This window comes from Panthera pardus, unplaced genomic scaffold (genome assembly GCF_024362965.1).
Source record: "Panthera pardus isolate Hobbes unplaced genomic scaffold, ASM2436296v1 HiC_scaffold_1, whole genome shotgun sequence".
Taxonomy (NCBI): Eukaryota; Metazoa; Chordata; class Mammalia; order Carnivora; family Felidae; genus Panthera; species Panthera pardus.
This window is the reverse complement of record NW_026526654.1, coordinates 15,056,544-15,066,758: the sequence shown is the minus strand read 5'-3', so window position 1 is coordinate 15,066,758 and position 10,215 is coordinate 15,056,544.

Genomic DNA, 10,215 nt, shown 5'->3' with positions numbered 1-10,215 from the left:
CTGAATCCTATATTTGTTTGCATGTCCGATAAATGCTTTTCTCATTTGTTCGAGCCTTGGAATGGTGAATGTCGAGAACGGTTCAAACCGGTTTGTAAAACAGGAGCAGGATCCTGATATACAAGACTGCCTACAAAAAATTGGTCAAAACACTTTTAGATGACCTCTTTTTAGGAGGAGGATACAAAGATGAATTTTAATAGAGAACGGAACTGGGAAACACAGGAGAAGCTTTAGGAAAAAAGTAGGACAAATGAGTATACAGAGCTGAATGCAGAATCGGATGGTTTGTGTCATGAAAACAAGCTACTGAAGGTGCTTATTCCGCCCCCCACCCCCCCACACACACACACATTTGCTCAGAAGGATATGCTCTCCCATTCCCCCCTCCAACTGCTAAAACAGAATGTGTAGGACCTCAGGAAAATGCTTTTATAGTCAGAATAAGCCTACAATGGACAGTCTCCTAGCTTTAAGCCTCTCACTTGTGCCTTGTTTTCAGGCAGAAAGCACATAATAGCTATCAACCTTTGAAGGAAATAGGAGATTTGGGACGACATGGGCATTTGAATCTCAATTTCTACATCGCTGGACTTGGATCCAGTTAAATAATGCCTCCCACTGTAGTCCCCCCCAAGCCCGGTGCAAAGTCAAGCCCCAAATGGCTGAATGAAGATCTGAAGGCTTGGAGCAAATAAATGAACTGCCTGCTTTTCATTACGCTCCAGTCTCAAGACGGGGATACATCTGGTTTTCTGATTACACTTTCCCGTAGTAAAGAAAATTCTAGCCTAGCAGGTCAAACCAGCTGATGACTAGCCAGCTCCAATTACTGACCTGACCTGCTTCTAACCTCAAAGGGGAAAAAAGAAAACCCTTTTTACTCATTCTTAGAAACCGAAATATGGGTGTAGAGGGTTGTTGGGTTTTTTCCTTGATTAATTAAAGTTGCTTATTCAAATTGTGCTTTAGTACAGAGTCTTTAATTATAAACAAAATAATGCCTGACTTCCTCTATAAACCTCCACTCAAAGGCAAAGAGAAAGAAAGACCAGACTCTTTTATTCTTATAATAAACAACAAAAGCACACTAATTTCAATATGGCATTTGGAACTTGATTTGTTCTATTTAATGAATAAAAGAATAGTTCTCAAAAGAGACTGTCTACTAAGATAAGGGTTGGTTGGTTTTTTTAATGGACACTCTAAAAGCCATTCCTAACTTCCAAATAAACTTCAGCATGGGTTTACTCTGCTGAACAATGCCCATGGCTTTGCTTGTGTATTCTAAAGTGTTAACCTGATCCAACTTTAGTCTACTCAAAAAAAAAAAAAAAAAAATATATATATATATATATATATATAGACCCATCGCTCCCCAATTTGTAGAGGGATTACACAATTTAAATTTCTGTCAAGGATTTTATAGCAGTAAAAAAAAAAAAAATTCTGCATGTTGAAAGGATGCTTTTTGGCCAGTGGCTTACAGGAGAACACACACATCCCCACCATTTCTGTTAGCATATTACAATTCAAAATGCCAGTTGCTTACGGGACTGTAGCTTCTGTGTCCGATGGAACAAGATGAAATTGTTAATCCTCGGCTTTGGACCTAGAAGCAGCATTCAAAAGGTTCGATTTGAGTTGTAAAAAGCTATTGAATGCAATGGATTCATTAAGTTCAACAGATCTAGTTCTTTTTAGTCTATGACCATAGGTGGCTTTTGAATTATTCTCCATCTGAAGAGGAGGAGTTACCATGTTTCTCCACTATCCATCTGCAAAAAACCATGGTCTCCGTGGTCTTCCAAAAACACTTTGGAAAATAAAGCTAAATCCTTCCCCCAAAGGAAGCCCATGAATGCTCACTTTGATTTACATTTTGTATCATCCCTGTCAACCAGATCGTGTTTGGACACTATCTTTCTAGATCTAGATCTTTCTAGATCTCCATTCTAGAGAGGAACCAGTTAAGGAGAAGTTCTAAATCAAACAAGAGAGTTACTCTTTGAATCTGGCCTGGAGTCCACACCTACAGTCTGAACTTACGATCTCCTTTGGAGAATTTAAATCATGCCCAATAAATGAATGCTGAAGCTTGTAATGACAATAGATCTGAAAAAGTACATAGATGCTTGCTTACTCACTGGTAGGAGTTCAATCATACCAGTAAAAATACCAGATGTGTACTTTTTTTTTTAAATCGTACCTGGATTGCTTCTCCCCTTTTGTAGTCTGCATTTTGGTGAGTATATTTCAGTTCAATTTCAAATGTCTGTTGCCTGCCTACAGGTATCCAGCACCTCACTGAATGAGGCTAGGTACGAAAAGTTCCCGAGAAATGGAACACAGCTCATTAGTTAGAACCTAAAAAGTCAGTGGAAGAATACTAGCAAAGACTGATGAAAAAAAATAAACAGAATACCATAGGAACTACGTGGGACTAGATCACAGAATAGCCATATACCGAGCAGCTGGTCACAGAAGCCTACAGCCATCTCCCCATCTCATTTCAGTTGACGATGCTTCGGGAGAATCTCCCATCAGACAGCATTCCCACAGCCAGACACACACTGACAATGAAGTCTTCAACATGCCAAGCAGGAAGTTATTCTCTGGTCTGGGCTTGTTATTCCGACAGCACTTTCCAATAGCACTTTCCAACCTGCTGCCTGCTACAGTTCAGTTTACCCCTTTTTCCTTCTGCATCCCTCCACCCCAACACAAACCAGGAGGAACAAACTATACCCACACTTCTCTCGGCCTCTAGTCTTTGACCATGAGCTACTTTCCTACCGAGGTCCATCTGATCTAAAAGGAACATCCCTTTTGTTGTAAGTAAAAGGAAATGGTGAATGGTTTCGATAGAGTCTATATCCTTTGGTGCCCTTGGTATTATGTCTAGCAGAGGTTGATGGTTCCGTAATCATAGGAGCAATTTGTAATCTCTTAAAAATAGCAATGTCAACAACCATTTTTAAAAAAACAGATACTAAAACACTGCTGGCCTTGCATCTCCCCAGATAAACATGCCCCTTCAACTCCAGCCTTAAGCATGATTTCCCCTCTAGCACTCTTTCCGTCCTCAGCCAAGTCTTCTCAAAGTGCACTGCATGGTCTCCCGTTCCCCACCTTCCCTAGGTCCTCCCTATCCCATTGTAATTGGGCACGTCCCATCACCATTGCCCTCCTACTAGATGACAAGCGACCTCTATGGTGCCCAACTCAATGGGCTCTAAGCAAATGAACTTCTATCTTCTTAGACACCTAAACACACCATCCCTGAAACTGTCCTAAGTGGCCTCCCTTACTTTCTTAGTCCATTCAGGCTGCCATAACAATACCATAGACTGGGTGGCTTGTCAACAAATTTTGCACAGTTCTTTCTGGAGCCTGGAAGTCGAGGACCATGGCACCGACGGTGTCTATTGAGGACCTCCTTCCTGGATCACAGTGGGCCAACTTCTCCTTGTGTCCTCACATGGCCGAGGGGGTTAGACAGCTCACTGAGGTATCTTTCTTAAGGGCACTAGTCCCATTCATGAGGGCTCTGCCCGCAGGACTTCATCACCTACCAAAGGCCCCATCCTCAAGTATTACCACATTGGGGATGAAGTTCAACACATGAATTTCATAGGAAAAGAAACATTCAGTCTATAGTGTTGACAATACTGATTCCTTTCTACTTCTGGTCAATCCTTTGTTTCCTTCATGGACCCACCATGGCTGCCTTGCCTCTTGAGGCTCAGTGTTCCTAAGATTCCAGTCACTGAATCCCTCTCCTTCTAAAGAGACACAGAGCACTCAGAAACCACTGTTCTCTCCCATACCTTTTTATTCCTGACCAGATGACCCACTGGTAGCAGCACTAAGTCCCAACTGGAGTTTACCATCTTTCTCAGTACAGATTTATTTCAGGTAGTGATACCAGTATCCACTCAACATCTTAAGCCAAAAGCTTCAGGGACCTTTCTGACTCCCCTCCTCGCTCTTCTGTGAGTTTGTTACAAAGGTCTGCTCTTCCCAATTTCCTAAATATCTTCAAAGACTCTTCATCCAGTCCACGTCTCTCATTTACTTTAGACAATTAACTGGTGCCAACAGTCAGTACCAAGCCATGTTTTAGAAAGCTGTCGAGAGGACCTAAGACTCCACATAAGCAGGTCACGGCACTGCCTATCCTTCAATGGTCCTCCACTAATCTGGACTAGATAGTCTCCATCTGACCCCAAAGCTTTGGTTCCGGTCACGTTCACATGGATCTAAGCTCCAGCAATCCAAAGTACTAACTACACCATTCCCCAGTCATCTTAGACTACCTCTTAGCTTCTAGCACCTTCCACAGAAGGTTTCTCGCACTAGAAAACGCACCTATCTTCCTCCTCAAGCAAACTCCTACTCAGCATTCAAGCCTTCACGAAGATGACACAGATTAGGGAGGCTTCCACACAACCCACCACCTCCTACCATTGTCAAGATCAGACACCGCCTGCTGGGAGCTGTGAGAGCACATTAGACAAGATAGCTCCATTTTAGCACTTGTCTTATTTCACTGTAGCTGTTACAGGCTCCTTCAAGATCCAGGTTTCTCAATCTTAGCACCACAGGCATGTTGGACTGGATAATCCTGTTGCAGCTGAGAGGTTTCGTAGCATCCCTGACCTCTACTCGCTAGAGGTCTACCCTGGTCGTGACAGTCAAAAAACACCCACAGACATTGCTAAATACTCCCCGGGGACCATCGTCCCCAGTGGACAACTAGTCCTCTAGATGGTGGGTTTTCACTTAGGCGAAGTGCTCACCTTAATCCCCAGCATCAAACACATGATGTAGCCCTGCACGTGTTTAATGCAGGGCTATTGAATGAAGTTTATTGAACAGATGAGGCCCGGAGCCTTATGAATCAGCTACTTGAAAACAAATCCCAAAATGACACTTTAAGGTAACTAAGAACAGGTCATCCTTTACATCTAAGATTGTATCTTAGTTGATTTGCAAAGGATGACTCCATTTCTTCTCTAAAGAGCACAACTCAAACACTACTTTATAAAAGTAGGTTATTTTAGTAAGAAAACAGACAATTAGAACCAGGATATTTCGGTGTGTGATTTCCGTTTTCACACAAAGAAAAAGAACACCTTAGCTGAATGTACTGTGTTTTGATGGATATTTTCCCTTGTATTAAATTAGATCTGGCTACAGTAAGGAACTCCAGAGACAAGGTAACACTTGCAATACGTTCTCTGAGCTGTGTTACAACCAATCATTGGCAGTGACCCTTATGCTTTGTCAGATCTGTGCTTGATTAAAACTCACATTTTAAACCTTAAATGAGGCCCACCAATTTTAAATCTCTTTCCTTCTCATCCAAACCACACAACCAATTACATATGTATTTTCCTTCAAAAGCTTCATCTCTCAAAAGGATCCTGCTTGCCTTCATTCAAGGATTATGATGAGGCAAAAAAAAAAAAAAAAAAAAAAAAACCATGAGCCCGAGTCTCTTCTGAGAGAACTACTAAGTAATTAAAAGTTTCACAAGTGAAGAATCTGTCCATCAGTTTAGGACAAAGTTTGGCTTCAAGCAAAGAACCAAATTAAACGAAAACCTAAAAGTAATTGATTGTAAGTATGTATTATTGAATCTTACCCCTGGCCTTTATGTTCTATAATCAACAATCACTTTTTTTTTTTTTTTTAGGTCCTCTGAAATGGGTTAACCAAGTAAACTAAGCCTACCTCACTTCTCCCTTCCCCAGTTGCCCACTAGGAAGTTTGAGGAAATAAAGTTCTACATGGCCTGGTGGGACCAAACAGGAAGATCCGAAATTAGTGGAATGCCATTTAGAAACCAGAGCATCGCTCCGAGGCTGACACAGTATGCCTAATTGTCAAAGGTCACAGACAGCTTCAAGTTTGAGGCACATCCACCTCTTTTTAAAGTCTGCATTTCTCTGTTTTTAGCATTTGTGATAACACGGTCATAAGAAGTGCTTTACAGGAGGTGTTGAGTTTTATTCAACTAAGGATCCTTGAAGACCAAGAGATCCCTTGGACTGAGAAATCCTTCCACAATAAGGGTGCAACACAAACACTAATATGCTTGAGGCCTTAGAACATGTAGCAATCCAGAAGCCAGGACACGTAGCCAACTGCAGAGAGGATCTGAAGAAAACCTGAAACAAAACTGGTTCGTAAAAACAGTGCCTGATGGAATGTTTTTCATTTTAACTCTATTTCAGGGTCGTAACAGATCCGTGAAAACCTCAAAGTCAAATGCATTCTGCAAGGATGGCTCTGCTCAGTCGTGGGCTCCTTGGGCTTCCTTTTCGGACCTTGCTCCCTTCCACAGGACACCTGGACCGTGTGATGCCCTGTGAGTTCCCGGGACACCTTCTGCCTGTAGGATACCATCCAACACCCTGCAGCATCCAGAATACAGACCTGAATGGTCTCCTCCAAACGCAAGCTCAGCTGAAGGAGCCCAGTCTCTAAATACCACCTTCTACTTTCACGGCTCTAATCACGGTATTGACCACCCATTACGTTCGACCTGTAAACCCCCAATCTCCCCACTTTTTCATTCTCACGTAGCCCCATTGCTTCCTCACTTCCCTCCTTCCTCAGCTTCGATTCTAGCTCCTTCATCACAGGCACTGCTTGAGTGAACCCCGAACTCCCTCCCCACCTCCTTCACATTTGTTGGCCAAACCCCAGTCCTGGTTCCATCTGAGTGGCCATTCTTTGCCAGGATAGCTGAAGGCAAGTGAACAGAACATGAGTAAGGTGACTGATTGTGGTCTTCAAAGACGTCCACTAAAGTCATGGGACCCCTCAGTGCCACCAGTAACCACCTAGGTTTCCTTTTTTTTTTTTTCCATTTTTTTAATGTCTATCTATTTTTGAGAAAGAGAGAGAGACAGAGTGAGAGCAGGGGATGGGCAGAGAGAGGAAAAGACACAGAATCTGAAGCAACTCCAGGCGCTGAGCTGTCAGCACCGAGCCCGATGTGGGGCTGGAACCCACCAACCTGGAGACCATGACCCGAGCCAAAGTCGGACACTTCACCAACTGAGCCACCAAGGTGCCCCAACCCCCTAGGCTCTCTTGACCCATCTCTTTTGCTACCTCCAGAAAGAACCACCTCGTTCCTCAGACATGTAGCATTTCATCTCCTCTCCCCTCACAGTCAGGGAGTCTTTGATTTCTAGGAGAAACACTTAAGACAGAGAAAAAGGCCACTCACTCTCAACCATATGTATGGCCCAACTTTATCAACAGCCCATCTTTGCCTTCCTACCTATAATAATGGCAGAACTTCCCGCTTCAGAAGGCTGAGGCTTCCACACTGGTCGTAGATCCCATCCTTTCTCACCTACTCAAGGGATTCTCTCCAGGAATTCTTTCCTCTCTCCTGCATCCTCCCCTGGTCACTCTGAGGTTGTGATCCCCTTTCCTCTCTCCTGCATCATCCCCTGGTCACTCTGAGGTAGAGAAACACTGGGAGGATTCCAAGGTAGGATAAAGAACCCTGGTATCCCCACAAACATTATTTCTATGCTCATTTTCATATTGATCTTTCTTTGGGTCCTTTACTTTTCTTCCACATCTCCCAGATCACTGGAGGTCAGGAACCCACAAATTCTTGTCCAGTTACCCATTTCACATTCTCAAGGGTTCGACAGCCAAGTCAAGTTTCACATGCCAAACTGAACTCCCAATTTCTCCCACCTCCAGAAGTAGCTCCCGCTGTCCTTTCACATAGCCCTGCTATCAAGTGAGTAGCAAGTACATCTTGGGAGTTGCTTCAACAAAATACATAAACATATACATAAATACATACATAAGTTATTCTTTGAGAACATCCCCATTAGGAAATATGCCGATATATTTAGGAGTGAAGAACCATGTAACTATTCTCAGATGATTCAAGATAATTGCATACATGTACACACACACACACACACACACACACACACACACACCAAAAGGGGGAGGAGGAGAAGCGAAGCAAATGGGGTAAAATGTTAACAGGTGAGTCTAGGTAAAGGGTATGACTGGTGTTCCTTGAACTAGTCTCCCAGCTTTTCATAAGTGTGAATTTTTTAGCCAAGGTTTTCAAATGGAACTAATGCTGACTCTTCCCTCCTTCACCGCCTCCAACCCAGGCCAACAGAAAATTCTGTTGCCACTACTTTCCGATAATGCCCAAGATATGGCCCCTTGTCACCATCTGCAACATCGGCACCCCAGTCCAGCCCCCACGGTGGCCATGTTCTCTGCTCTGCCCCCCTCCTGCCCTGCCCCTCCCCCACGGCCTTCTGTAAGAGCAGACAAAGGCTGTTCCTGCTCTGCTCACAATCTGCCTGTGGTTCCCAAGTCCCTTCAGTAAGGGCTGTCATCAAGGCCTCATGGGCGCCACGTAGCATTCCCCTCCCTCCATGCAGCTGCAGGTACTCTGAGCCAAACTCAATCCCTCAGGGCTTCCACACATTCTGCCTAGAATATTCTTCCTCCCAGTGTCTACGGGTCTCGCTCCAGCAATTCTTTAGGTCTGTGCTCAAATGTGGTCTCGTCACCATGGGTTCCTCTGAGTGACCTCTCTCGGAAGAGGCCCTCTTCTCTCCCCTAGGGCTCACCACTTCCTCATCTGATTTTCTATCAGAGTTTAGCAAAATTTTCCTTAAAGGGCCAGGGCAAGTATTTTTGGCCATAGGGTCTCTGCAGATGTTTTTTCAACTCTTATTGTAGCACAGAAGCAGCAATAGACCATAAACAGATGGGTAAGACTTACATAAGGTGGCTGGCCAGATTTGGCCAATATGCCCTCATTCAAGACCCCTGTTCTGGATCAAGGCTACTATAGATCTTGGGTTTCTTCATCTCCCATTATTGACTTGCAAGCTCTGTGAGAGAAGGTACGTGCTTTTGTCCACTCCTGGACCTTCGGTGCCAAGAGCAGGTGGCACAGACTCCAATGTTCACTGGATAACAGAAATCCATCCATGCAACACCTTCTAGTCCTGCTACATCTATTTCCTTCCTCCAGTGGAGGAAGTGCTCCTTCTGATCCAACTGTCCCCTCAGTATTGTTTCCTTGTATTTTACTTCAACTAGACTCTACCCTCCTTTATAGCAGAGGTGGGTTTCTTCCACCTGGAAGTCCAATGTGCTTCAGAATACTTAACCGAATAGGCTCTATAGATCTGTATCGAAAGAAGAAATCGATCACGATAAGAAGGGAGGTAAGAATAGAGAAGGCTAAGCGGAGATGGAAGAGACGCTTACAGGAAAAAGAGGGTCGTAGGAGTGAGTGCTAGCAATTTCCTCTGAGGACAGAAAATGGGGAGGATGCTCTGCTCTACGTTTTGCCAGCCAAACAATACCTGGAGGGCTTTGTTCTAATGCTGGTGCCCATACTTTAAGAGGGAACTTTGTGTGGTGCTTCAAGAGAAATACAGCCAAGGTAGTGAAAGGAAATTTGACATTTGAAGAACCATTGAAAAAGCTGGTGACTGAAACACGGAGATGGCTTAGCCTGGGAAGGAAGAGATGGAGAGGTACAGGATCACAGACTTCAAATACTTAGACCGGTCAGATTTGAGAAGGATTAAATGCTTGGTGTTGGTCCAGAAATCCTACCGTGAGAATTACTGAAGTTGATGTTAGTTCAATAGAAGAACTTTCTAGAAGCTAGAGTGTCTGAAAACAAAGGATCAAATCACCAGAAGACATGCAGTTCCCATCACACAAAGGATTATTCAACCACTGCTCAGGAAGAACCTGGAAGGATCTGGGTGTGAGGTCAAGATCTTTGCCCAGATGACTAGGGTTCCTTCCAACTTGGAGACTAGAATTTTACCAAAGCTGTGAAGGGTATCCAAATGCAGAACCGAGGGACCAACATGCCAGCTGTTGCCTCAGCTGGTTGTTGAGCTCATCTGACAGTGCCCCAAACATGTTCAGTAGACAACATTCCCAAGAGGAAGTTAGTTCAATGTCTCTTAATGGTCTTAGAAGAACATTTTTAAGTCTCCTAAGTATTAGTTGTATAGATAAATGGAAAAAAATGAAGATCTGTATCCCTACTTTGTATCACAGAAGGAGAAACTCATGAAAAAGGTCATCTTCTAATAGGCCCAGGACCGAGCCTCAGAACAGGACCACGGAGGAAGCTACCAGAATCAGGTCCCTGTTGCAGGTAGTCAACCAGGG